A 12,979-nucleotide genomic window follows, 5' to 3' on the forward strand; every position below is an offset into this window, starting at 1 on the left:
AGATAGAGATAGAGATAGAGATAGAGATAGAGATAGAGATAGAGATAGACTTAGAGATAGACTTAGAGATACAGATACAGATACAGATAGATATAGACATAGACATAGAGACACAGATACAGATATATACATACATAGGTATATATATATATCTATCCATCTATAGATCTATTTATTTATGGAAAGAGAGATCTCTGGGGGCGCCTGGGTGGCGCAGTCGGTTAAGCGTCCGACTTCAGCCAGGTCACGATCTCGCGGTCCGTGAGTTCGAGCCCCGCGTCGAGCTCTGGGCTGATTGATGGCTCAGAGCCTGGAGCCTGTTTCCGATTCTGTGGCTCCCTCTCTCTCTGCCCCTCCCCCGTTCATGCTATGTCTCTCTCTGTCCCAAAAATAAATAAACGTTGAAAAAAAAAATTAAAAAAAAAAAAAAAGAAAGAGAGATCTCTGTAAATAGACAGATACATAGGTATATCCAATAGATCTTTATCTATACAATAGATAATTATAATTCTATTAGGTATATCTATTTATCATCTATCTAGACACATCTGTCTCTGTCTCTGTAAATAGCTGTATTGTTATCTCTGTCTCTCTTTCTCTCACTCTTGAATTATTTTAAGGAATTGGCTCATGTGATTGTACAGGCTGGCAAGCCCCCACATCTGCAGGGCCGACCAGAAGGATGGAAATTCAGCAGGGATTCTATGTTGCAGTCTTGAAAAGGAATTGCTTCTTCTTTGGGAAACTTCAGTCTTTGCTCCTGAGTCCTTCAAATGATTAAATAAGACCCATCCCCAACCCCCAACCACTCCCCACCCATCCACATTATGGAGGCTAATCTGTTTTACTCAGTCTACCAACTTAAATGTACTCACATCTAAAACATATGTTCGCAACAACATGAAGACTAGTGTTTAGCCAAACAACTGGGCATCATAGCCTAGTCCACAATAAATTTCCTCACACCACCTATCTCAAATATGGAATGGATGTGGTACCTGGCCCTGTGTAAGTAATTCTTTTGTGTATAACTCCTCTATCACATTAAAAATAGCAGTGATCAGTGTAGGTATTGAGTTTATACTACGTACATAGACTGTCTACATAGACTATGGACATCCGCTAAAAAAATGGTTTGTTAGCTTTTGCTCACAATATTCTGTTTAATCTTCACCACTCACTTGGAGGTAAGTAGTGCAGCTCTGTATGATATGGCTGGACTCAGAAAGCTTGATTTGTAAGCCAAATGGATCTAACCAACGAGATACAAGACTAGGGTTTACATCTAGCTCTCTTGGCTTCTAATCTTATCTCCCAAATTCTAGCACCTTCCTCTCTTCCCGTATTTATATTGGTATTAGGTTATGATCGTGTGCTCAGATGTAAGAGAGATGTATCTTTTCTGTGTCTCTTGAACCATTCCTCTAAATGAGTATTTACTTATGAACAATCTTTCTCCTCTCAAGCATGTAAAAAAAATTCCAAGGGTTGCATTAAGCCTGTTATAACCCAGAGCCTCTCTCTTGACCCCAGCTGCCTCTTGTTTTAAAACAATACTTGGAAGAAAATAAATTGTTAGCTCTCGTGGCAGAGCCTTTATGCCAGGCTTTAGGGGATCATTACCATAATATTATGCGTCAGGAAGCAATTTTCCAAATGACACTTCGGTGACCCCAAAGAGCCTTAAATCAAAAAGAGAGCCCTGGATTCTGTCTATTTAGTGCAAAAACAGTCATTGACTTCTGTTTTTTAAAATAATCAAGCAGATATCACACAGAGGACAAAGTTACTGAGCTTTCCATTCTTTGGGCCGCTGTCTGGGTCCAAGTAGATATCATCATTTTGTTGGTCGAGGTGCTAAATTTGGGTTGTATTAGGAAGGGATGGGGGGAAAGACTTAGAAATGTGTCATCCTCTGGCATGGTAGTTGAGAATTCTTAACTGGAATATTCATAAAACTGGAAGATAAATGTCTAGGGAGAATGGACCGTGTCTTTTTCAATGTTTTATGCCCGTCTGCTTGATCTGTGCCTCGTTCCAAACACCAAGGAGCCCAAGACCCAGTTCTCAAACTGACTTATCAAACTTCCCCAAAGTAGAGACTGGGGTCTTTCAGTAAGAATTTGGTTTTCCTCTTTATTCAATAGCTTAGTTCTCCAAAATGCACATAAAATGGGCCTTTCTCATGCAGTTTCCAGTACACTTTCCAGAAAATAAGATGTACGTGAATGCCATGTCAATTGAAAGAGCTTTTGACTAGGAGTATTATGGTCACTAGAGAATAATCACTTGCTATGTATATTATGCAAAAGACTTTGTCTAAAGCACTCTTGTTTGTAAATAAAGCCCTTCAATGCCTATAATATAGGTGTAGGTCCACCATTCACTTCCTAGAATACTGTTCTTGATAAAGTACCAGAATAGGCACACTAACGTGAGCCACTTATTTCTGCCTGGTTGGAACAATTGTGTTTGTTTGTAGGAAAATGGGACAGATGATGAACCTTGGCAAAGAGTTCCCAAACATTCAGTTCCTCCTTCACATAGAGTCAAATTTTCCGGAGACTGAAGTGACGGCTGTCAAACCTGCTTCTTTCCTTGGAACAGCCCACAAAACATAGGACAGAAAGGGATTGAAACCATCAACCCAAATGACTACCCTGGAGGAACAGTGGTGTGCACATTACGTAGGGCTTAACGGCCATCATCCTTGTCGCTGTGGGGTGGAAAAACCTAGCTAGAAATGCACTGATGAACAGCCAGCACTTCAAGAAAAAATTCCAAATAGAAACTAACTCAGTAAAACAGAAAGGTTCTGGGCACAGATCAGCTGGAGAAAGAGAAGAAGGTGTCAAGAGCAGAACCCAGCCAGTCCAGATGGGACATGGCTCCCTGTATACCTCGCCCAAGCATTGCTCAGCGGGCATGTGAGACTTCAAGGTGTATCCTTTGTAACCCACTGTGTTACAGAAAGTCATAGTTCTCTTTATAGACTGTCGGCTGCATCATCACCAAAAAAAGTCATTTTACCTTCTTCCAAAAGTAGCAAGTCCAACAACTTCTCCAAGGAGTGCTGTGTTCTGAGGATCCGATTACTGGTGGTAAATTCAGCTCATTACAAGAAAACAGAGGATGAAAGGAGCCCCACAGATGAAGCAAAGAGATGTCTTGAAAAATCGACTCCATCAGCGTTGAGGAGAGTAGGCCAGCATAGAAACTCAGGATGGTGTTGCCAGGAACCACTTGTCAGTTAGGTCCTGAGAGCCCCATGTGTGTTTGGGTGTCAAAACACAAAACAAATAAAAACAAAGAAACAGAAACCAAACACAGACTTAGTCAGGAGAGAGTTTTATTCCAAAGGATTATTGGAAGTGTGGGGAAAGCCACTAGGGACCTAGGGTCCGTGGAGCTTGAGAGAATGCTCTGTCTGTCTATAAGGTCAGCAAGGACAGTTAGGCAAAAGGGGATTTAAAAAGATTTTTAATGTTTATTTTTGAGAGAAAGAGAGAGACAGAAACAGAGAGAGACAGAGCATGGGGAAGGGCCAGAGAGAGGGGGAGACACAGAATCCGAAGCAGGCTCCAGGCTCCGAGCTGTCAGCACAGAGCCCGACGCAGGGCTCGAACTCAGTGACAGTGAGATCATGACCTGAGCCGAAGTCAGACACTCAACCGACTGAGCCACCCAGGTGCCCCCAAAGGGGGTTTTCTCTTATAGAGAAGAGTAGTCATGACTGTCATAACCCACAACTCTGGAAGGATCTGGGCATGGGAAATGTAATGAAAGGTGGCACAATCCAATGGTAGACCAGAACTTGGTTTCCCTCTGAGCCAGCCTGTCCTCAGGAGAAGCTGTTCTGTCTCAGGCTGAGCATGCCAAATAAAAACAATCTCAGTAGAAAATTCAGGGCCTTGGGAGAAGGAGAGAAGCTGAACTAAAGTTTGCTTAACAAAGATTTTTGTTGCGGTGGATGAGTGGGAACAAGCCATTCAGTGAACCATTGACAAGGCAAAGAATGGGAATCTGAACAGTGTGTGTCTGGCTCGTCTAGGTGAACAAGCAGGCGTTTGTGAACTTATCTAGCTCACGTGAGGGAGGGTGTTCTTCCCAGTCAGCGGCTTTCCAGAACAGGGAGGGTGGGGCAATTTCTTAACCTTTCCCATTTTCCAGGATCACGGGGTTCTGGTAGATTTCAACATTGTCCTGGGTGAAACCCTGTGGAAGGGTCTTGGGGGAAACATTAGTTTCAACGCTCAGCCTCCTGGCCGCTCAGGCTCCATGCACTCAGCATATAAAGAAGGAAGATGACTGTGAACGGAAAGAATGTCTTGTGGAATCCCGTTTCATGGGATGGCGTTGGTGCCATGGGTATTGTCGCTACAGCTTTTCTTGGTCATGTGGCTCTGGGAATCATGGCGCACTCTGGAGTCTCCAGGAAGGAGACCCTGGAGGCCTCTTCCTTGACCCATTGGAACAAGCTCACTGCACACCCCTTAGAAAGGATTTCTTTTCTTAATAGCAGCTTCCTTGAGATGGAACTCCCATGCCATTCAGTTCACCGACCTAAATTCCACAACTTTTTCAACAGATTCAGGCTTGTGCATTACCACAATTTTAGAACATTTCCATTCCGAAAGAAAACCCCATAACCATCAGCAGCCACTCCCCATTCCACCCTCTGCCAGCACGTGGCAGTCACCAGTCTGCTTTCTTTTAATAGGTTTGGCTTCTCTGGACATCTGACGTAAATGGACTCTACAACGTGACCTTTTGTGTCTGGCTTCTTTCACTGTGTATGATGTCTTTGAGGTTCAGCCACATGTGGCATGTGTCAGAATTTCATTGGTTTTTTTTTTTTTTTCTGGCCAGATAATGTTCTGCTATATGAATACAACACATTTTGATGATCCGTTCATCACGTGGTGGACATTTGGGATTTTTCCATGTTTTGGCTATTATAAACAGTGCTGCTGTGAACATTCATGTATGAATTGTTATGCAGACATACGTTTTCTTCTTGGACAAATGCCTTCATTTCTACAAGACTCTCATGACCACCAGGGGCCACCCACTATTAGAGGATGGATCCCAATGGGTACCTCCTTACAAGTACCTATAGAATCCAGGATTCTGGGCAGAACCAAATATGCAGCAGCTACCCCCTACCCTTATACTCTTGCCATGGCTCATTCTGTCTGCATGTCCCATAGCTTAGATTTGCACTGAAAGTATTAGCCCTTTGGGTCAATCATGCTCTCAAGAGATGAAAAGCCCATTTCCTCCTGGAGGAAAACATGGGCAGGTAGCGTGTTGGCCCGAACAGCAATGGCTATATCCCCTCTCAAAAAGATATTTGCAGTGAGGAAGCAGTCCAGTTGATTCAATGATACTTTGGTTAAGTCATGGCATTCAAGCAGTGATGGATAGAGAGAAGGTACAGCATTTGGGTCAGAAGAACTTGGTTCAGTCCTATTCAGGCTCCTTCTTAGCTTGGAAGAGACTGCCCACCCCTTCTTCCGTATGCCCAGCTCTGCCCATTTCCAGTCTCTTAATGGGTAGATGTCCCCAGGTGACCAGGTCCCCCCAGAAGTGAGCAGAAGTGAATGTACCAGGTGTGACTGTGGATGTCTGTCACAGGATCCACCCCTCTGCACTTCCTTCCAGCTGACTGGAACGCTGATGCCCAGAGGGACCCTGCAAGATGTGGGCTGAAGACAACAGAGGCATGACAGCTTGGATCCCCGAATGACTGTGTGGACCAGAGACTTCCACTGCCCCATGGCACAAGCCCTACACTGTGCATGAGAGTGACCACGTCTGAGCCACCACGTTGGGTCCATTTGTAGCTGCAGCTTACCTACTCTAAAGCACCACCTCTGGTAAGTGATATTTCTCCCCGGAATCTCATCTGTCAGGGATGATAGCTGTGCCAATACCTTCTGTTCTTTGGGGAGTAAATTAAGCAATGCATGTCACCAGCTCTATAGCTGTACGTTGTAGTCAAAACATCTATTGTTAGAATTAACATTGGCTAGAAATCATTGCTTATCAGTCATAGCTGAAGCTGTAGATTAACTCACACAGAGTGGGGCTAGAGATGTAGCTTTTAGAAAATGTGGAAGGAGACCCACAATCATCATCTAAAGGCTAATTTCCAGAACTCTAACTATGGGCTTTGTAAGGAACAGAAAAAACTTAAAACCAAAACAATCCTTTGCAACAGACCTGGGACAATTGAAAGAAACGTTCCCACTAGGGGCATTTCACGGCATAGGTTTTCCTCTTTGAGAGACTGTGATTATTTAGACATTTAGTCAGAGACACGTTTAACAAAATACGAGCTTTCCAAAGTGACTATGTTATGTCGAAGAGGAGTTCGGGTGGCAGAAATAATAGAATCTAATCTAAACACAGGACCTTCTGGAATTGTATAGCAAAGATTTGATGAAAACTAGACAGAACTATGTGACATTAATGCCTGCAGCTGTTTGTGCCTGGAATTTATTGTGTGTGAACGCTCTGTCATACATAGGAGTATAGCATTGGCATCAAACACGTTTTATGGAATTAGTGAGAACATTGTGTTATTTTATTTGACAAGAACACGTTTGTTCTTTTATATGACTTTTAAAAATATTTTTGGGGGAGTGCATGCAAGTGAGGCAGGGGCAGAGAGAGGGAGAGGGAGAATCTCAAGTTGGATCTGGGCTGCCAACACAGAGCCCGACATGGGGCTCGAACTCACGAATCGTGAGATCATGAACCATGAGATCGTGACCTGAGCCGAAACCGATGGTCGGGCGCTTAACCAACTGAGCCACCCAGGCACCCCCTTGTTTGACTTTTTAGAAAGAGACCTCGCAGAGGCATACCCTACCAAATTAAAACAGTGGTCCAGCGATGTAGACTGACATCTCTACCAGTGGTTAAAATGCCACCTCACAGCACAGAGAATGGATTTTTTGAGCTCGACAGCAGGACTTTTATGAGTTCTCAGTACGTGCAAAATTATAATAATTGTTTCCACTTGCTCCCTCTTTCAGAATCATTAATTGATTTTCCTTATTGTATTCAAATTACAGACTATATTTAAAAATGTTTTATTAATTGCCAGCATACTCCAGGCTCCTTGGCAGTGTGTTTCCACTCTGCAGAAGCTGTTGCTTGTTTTTGTATTATTTATGAAGGGTATGTTTATTGTTTCTTAGCATAAAGAGTACTTCTTCCAAGTGCCGGATCGCTCTCAGGAATAATGATGTTGTGTTGATACAGAGAAGGGGAACGAGCCTTCGGCTCCTGGGTCTGTCCTTGGGTCTCTCACTTACTAATTGGGTCGCCTTGGAAACTCAACTTAAACTCTCTGTGTGTCACTTTTCTTGTTTATAAAAAGAGAATGGTAATCACAGCGTCCCCTTCATCGGGTTGCTGTCGGGACCAAGGAGCTTAGCAGAATCATTCTTGGCTCCATTGTAAATGTTCAATAATTGTGTTATTTTTATTGTTAAGCTTTGGTGCTCAGGTGATTGCTTTATTCATGACATGATTCTGTAGCCCTTCCCTTGTGGTAGAGATGGTGCTGGTTTCTTGCAAACGTAGAGATAGTTACAGGGAAGCTTTGGTGAGCTTCACACTTGGCGGGGAGGAGGCACCATGACCTCCATTCAGTGTTGTTGTGTTTACAGTTGGAGTCACTTCAGAAAATGCTGGTGTCAAAGTATGGAGTTCTCAGTTAAGACGGGGAAAGGTATGCCGTCACAGAGGGGTTGCTTTCATTTCTTTGGACTTTTTCTTTTCTAATTGTGCCGTCTCCCTCCCATGAAAGTTTAATGCCATAGTTACACGGTGCCTCTGGTTTTGTACTACGTGCCTATTTGTGCTTTATACATAAAAACACTACGACTTTTTTTACCCCTAAGACTCAATCTTGGTCCTTTAGGGGTTCTATCGTCTCCATTGATGGTACATGCCGTACCAAGAAATAGCACCATTGAATGAGCGGAGAGGAAATTTTGATAGACAAATAGGAGTGTATTCCCATATCACACTAGCTGAAGCTTCTTATATATTCTTGAGTGACACAATCCACACATGTCTCTATATCAACATCTGCATATAGTTATTTTTACATATACATGTGCCTTGTATATGCTGATGCTGTTTAGGTATGTATTTACATTATTATACTTGCAAACATACCTCATTCTAGTTAGCAAGTAGGGTTTGCATTATTCTTTTTTAATATTCTAAAAGTTTATTTTTTTATTTTGAGAGAGAGAGCAAGTGTGGGGGAGGGTGAGAGGGGAGAGAGAGAATCCAAGCAGGCTCCACGCTGTCAGTATGAAGCCTGATGTGGGGCCCGATCCCATGACCCTGGGATCCTGATCTGAGCCGAAATCCAGAGTCGGATGCTCAACCACCCAGGTGCCTGAGTTTACATTATTCTTAACATATGCTTTTTAGTGATTTTTTTTACATAATTCAGAGGAACAAAAAGAGCGTATAGTCTTCCAAATACTATTTTATGTCATGGTTAGTAAGTGGACAAATCTTGTAGTTCATAGTGAACAAAACTGGATAGGCAACATGTGAAAAAAAAAGCCTCATTAAAATCTGTTTTCCCATCCTAGTTATAGAGGCAAGCATTTTTGTAGAAACTTTGGATATAGTAGAAAAGTATACATGAGAAACAAACAGACAAAAAAAATCATCCGTGAACTTAGCGCTCTGGAAACATCATTGTCAATGTCTGAGTATCTGTGTGTACACACATGTTCTGGTTATGATAAGAAACACATGCAGAGCTAAGTGTTAGAAAAGGGGGTAAGGTCCTCAAGATGGTAAGACACACTGACTATGTAATCTAGAATCTAGTCGTGTTCAAAAAGAGATCTGGCCTTTGCCCCTTACCTTCTGGAGGTGACCTCTAAGCCCTTGGAATGTCCTGTGAAAGCGGTGTCTTTGCCTGGGGCCTTGGGGTCACTGGATTGTGTAACATTGTGATTTAGGGTGGGGCTTCTGGCCATGCCAGAAAACCTCACAAAGTGACCGAGGGTGGAGGCTTTGGGTCATGCGATATCAGCTTGTCTTCCTGAGTGTGTTGGGACTGAGGTCGGCCGCATGGTCAGTCCTTCTTACATGATGGAGCCCCCATAAAAACTCTGGACACCCAAGTCTCAAGGGGGTGTTCCTTGGCAGTTTTCCATGTATATTTTCACCCATCAGTGCTGGATTGTAACACTGTCCACGTCTCCACAGGGACAGAGTACCTAGAAGCTCTGCATTTGTAATTTTCTCACATGCGTCTCCACATGCCTTTTCCCTTTGCCAATTTCCGTGTGTACCCTGTAGCTGTAGTAAACCGTAACTGTGAGCAAAACAGCTTTCTCTGATATCTGGGAATCCTTCTGTGGAATTACTGAACCTGACGATGGTCTAGGGATACTCCCCAGAGCTTGCAAAATTGCATCAGAAGTGATGACAGTCTTGGGGACTGCTCTCTGTACTTTGGTGGTTGGGTAACTTTGGCATGGGCAGGTAGCTAAATACAAGGGGAGACCACAGGAGTGGGTTAATGCAAAGAGTTGGGATGTAGTGAGACGGACAAAATGTACGGCTCCAGCTAAGAGACCAAAGACCTTCCCTGGGGGGTTTCCTAGTGCAGGCACTGTTAATCAGGGCTGGAGCTTTTATACTCTCCATGGCATGGTGCAAGGACGGCTAACCCTGTTTAACAAGCTGGGTGCAAGGGAATGAAGACCATCTCTAGTGCTAGAGAATGCTAGAAGCAGCACACTCAACATGAGGGGGAAGGTGTTGTAGGCATGATGGTCATGAGGAGGAGCTTCCAGGAGGAGAAGAGCTTCAGCTGGGCTTAGACGATGAGCGATTTTGGGAAGGTCACTTGGAGAAAGGGGGCAGCAGGACTGAATGGTGAAGGCAGTGATATTTAGGGAATGCTTATGGTGCAGGGCGCAGACCTCTCTTTTTGGGAGGGTGAGTGGGAGTGGGCCCATGCAGTAGAGGGACAGTCATATTTGAGAAATTTGTGGGTGATCTTGAACCTCTGGGTAGGGAATCCGGGTTCTCTCCTGTTTGATTACTTACTGTCCTTAACTATGGCCTCGGGAAAATTAGTTTCTTCATTTGAAAAAAACGGTCTGTTAATATTTAATTTAGAGAGCTCTTGTGAAATGTAAGTAGGAAATGTATATAAAGTATTTATTACTTTCCTTCGCACCTTGGAGATGCTCACAGTACGGGTTTCCTTTTATCCCAACCAAGAATAGCCTCCAGGTTTAAGCAGGAGAGTTCTATGAGAAATATGGTATTTAAGAATTTTTTTTTCTGGAGGAAGGCAACAGAGATGAAATTGAATTAGAAATAATTGAACATGGAGAAAAGGAACTCAATAAAAATAAGAAATAAATATAACTTGAGGTATTTTGAAAATTGATACATTAAAAAAAATCCCATGGCCACACAACTCAAGAAATGATTAACAGTGGAGAAACTCAACAGATACTATCTTTAATAGATGACCATGGTTAACATCTTCAGTGTTGAGTCATATGGAAATCATGGACCCCCGATAGGATGTGATGGGAAGGACACCTCCCCTCTGAGCACTGCTTCCCCAAAACCCCTATCTCTGCAGTTTAATCATTAGAAGGCATCAGACAAACCCAGACTGAGAGACAATCTAGAAAATATCTGTGAAGGTCACAAAAAGCAAGGGAATTCTCAGAAATTGTCATGGTACAGAGGAAACTAGGAGGTATAATAAGTAAATACAATGTAGTATCCTGGATGGGATCCTGAAACAGAAATATCTCACAATTGGAAACACTGGGAACATCCTCGTAAAGTCTGTAAATACAGTTAATAGTAATGTGCCAAAGTTGGTTGCATAGTTTAGACAAGCAGGCCATGGTCATGTAAGATGTGAATATTAGGGGAAACTGGGTAAATGTTGTAAGGGAAATCTCCATGCTATCTTTATAACTTTTCTGTAAAACTAAAATTATTCCAAAATTAAAAAAAGTTTACTAAAAAATACTAAACAAGACAAAATTAAGAAAAATTATTCCTGATTTAGTACTGGCTATACAAAGAAATTTACTGCCAAATAAACTACTCTAATCTGGGGTTCCAGTATCTGAGGACAGGAGAAAATGGACATGCCAGCTCAAGAACAAAGAAAGAGAATTTGTGCTTCCTCTGCCTTTCTGTTCCATTCAAGTCCCCAATGGGTTGGATGAGGCCCTCCCGTGTTTGGTGAAGGTAGATCTTCTTTACTCAGGCTACTGATTCAAATGTTAATCTCTTACAGAAACACCCTCACAGACACACCAAAAGTAATGTTTTACCAGCTATCTGGACATCCCTCAGACTGGTCAAGTTGACACATAGAATTAAACATCATATGAGCATCTAAGAGAAGCAATACATGGTTTCTAAGTAGCCACTTAAAGGAGATCAACACCCTTTGGTTTTGTGGAACATGGGGTTTGATAGCGCATATAGGTTTAATGCCATATGGCCTTGCTTCATTGAGGAAGATGAAGGTCATCAAAGAAGGAGAGAGATATGGAGGGAGAATAGGAGATGGGAATCTTTAAAAGGCATGCAAGGTAACAAAGATCTGGAAGATTATAAGCTGTGAAATGTATGAAGTCTGTCCCTCTTCATCTCACTTATGAAATCTTCGATGAAATCTGCAAAACAGATTCACAAAAATTCTTTGTGTGGCTGGATTTCCCGTGGACATTGGTGAATGAGACAAATTCTGCATGCCATTTGTGTTGGATGACTCAAATAAGGGGCTCCATTCTAGGTTGTTGATACAGTGCAGTGATCTAGAATGAATGGTCCTTGGTTTTACATTCCTGTTCCATCGTGGTGTCGTAGGTTGACTTAACATGTCACAGTTTTTTACTTCCATGCAATGAAGAGGGTTGGCGTAGGAAACACCAATAGTACCTGCCTCTGTCACCACCACAAAGGTGTCTAGAGTGCCTATGTTCTTAAATCGTGTTTTTGTCTTGCCTGCTAGCAGGGCGTGATGCCATCTAGTTGGTTCAATTTCCATGGAAGTATACGGTATGCTCCGGTAACAGACCTACTAGATTCCAACACCCTGCAACATCTCTTTCTTTACTGTTTGATCCATGTCAGGGACATTTCATTCTGTTGTAATTATCCAGTCTACACCCTTGGATAAAAAATGAGTATACCCAGAAACATTGCAAAAGTTGGCCATAATGACATGCAAATTACGGAAAATTCTCATACGCAAGAAAATGTTATTGTTTCCTCTCGTGCTGTCAAAAACCTTTGCATTCAACCACGGTTCGGGCAGCCTTGGTTCACCTGGGAGCTTGTAGAAAATGTAGTATCTCAGGTCCCTTCCCGCCAAGACCTATGGAATCAGAATCTATAATTTTAACGAGACCCCTAGTGGATTTGTGTGCACATTAATGTTTCAGAAGCTCTGCTCCAAAATATACCATGTGAAATCTCAGCTGACCCTACCAGTGAAGGGAGAAGAGAGCAAAGGAGACCAGAGTTGGTACTTGAGAGTCTGACCCTGGGGTTGAAAAAGCAGATTTCCTAACTCCTGCCCTCTTTGTTTTCTGAAAGCCCCAGAGGAGTTTCACCCTAAGACCAAGATGTCAGTTTAACATAAGAACCCTTATTCAAACACTGATGGAGAAAGGCAATCCTTTCCTCCCCTTTTCTAAAGCTTGCACATAGCTGTCAGAACCAAAGGATCATTTTTTTTTTAGGTGATTTCTCTCCTGAATACAAAAATAGTCCTTTTGTGTGCTAGGAGAAAGGACTTTGCTCTGTCTGGGACCTCTTCGTTTGTTTTATTTACAGTCTCCAATCATGGTGGTATGGAGGGCAAGGAATCGTGTGTGATATTCAGTTGTCCTCCTTTTCCTTTTAAAAGACTGGATGTGAGGGGCGCCTGGGTGGC

At 42.7% G+C, this 12,979-nt stretch overlaps 1 protein-coding gene across 1 annotated transcript in view; it reads left to right on the forward strand.

Moving 5' to 3' along the window:
- Positions 1–12,979, forward strand: part of PUDP (pseudouridine 5'-phosphatase) — a 472,480-nt gene that overhangs the window by 174,255 nt on the left and 285,246 nt on the right. The window contains exon 5 of the transcript XR_005786018.1: positions 5,665–5,879. The gene's annotated coding sequence lies outside the window, so the exon portion shown is untranslated. The remainder of the gene's footprint in view (positions 1–5,664; positions 5,880–12,979) is intronic.

Source organism: Herpailurus yagouaroundi, unplaced genomic scaffold (assembly GCF_014898765.1).
Source record: "Herpailurus yagouaroundi ecotype Mexico unplaced genomic scaffold, PumYag 248, whole genome shotgun sequence".
In the NCBI taxonomy this organism is placed as follows: Eukaryota; Metazoa; Chordata; class Mammalia; order Carnivora; family Felidae; genus Herpailurus; species Herpailurus yagouaroundi.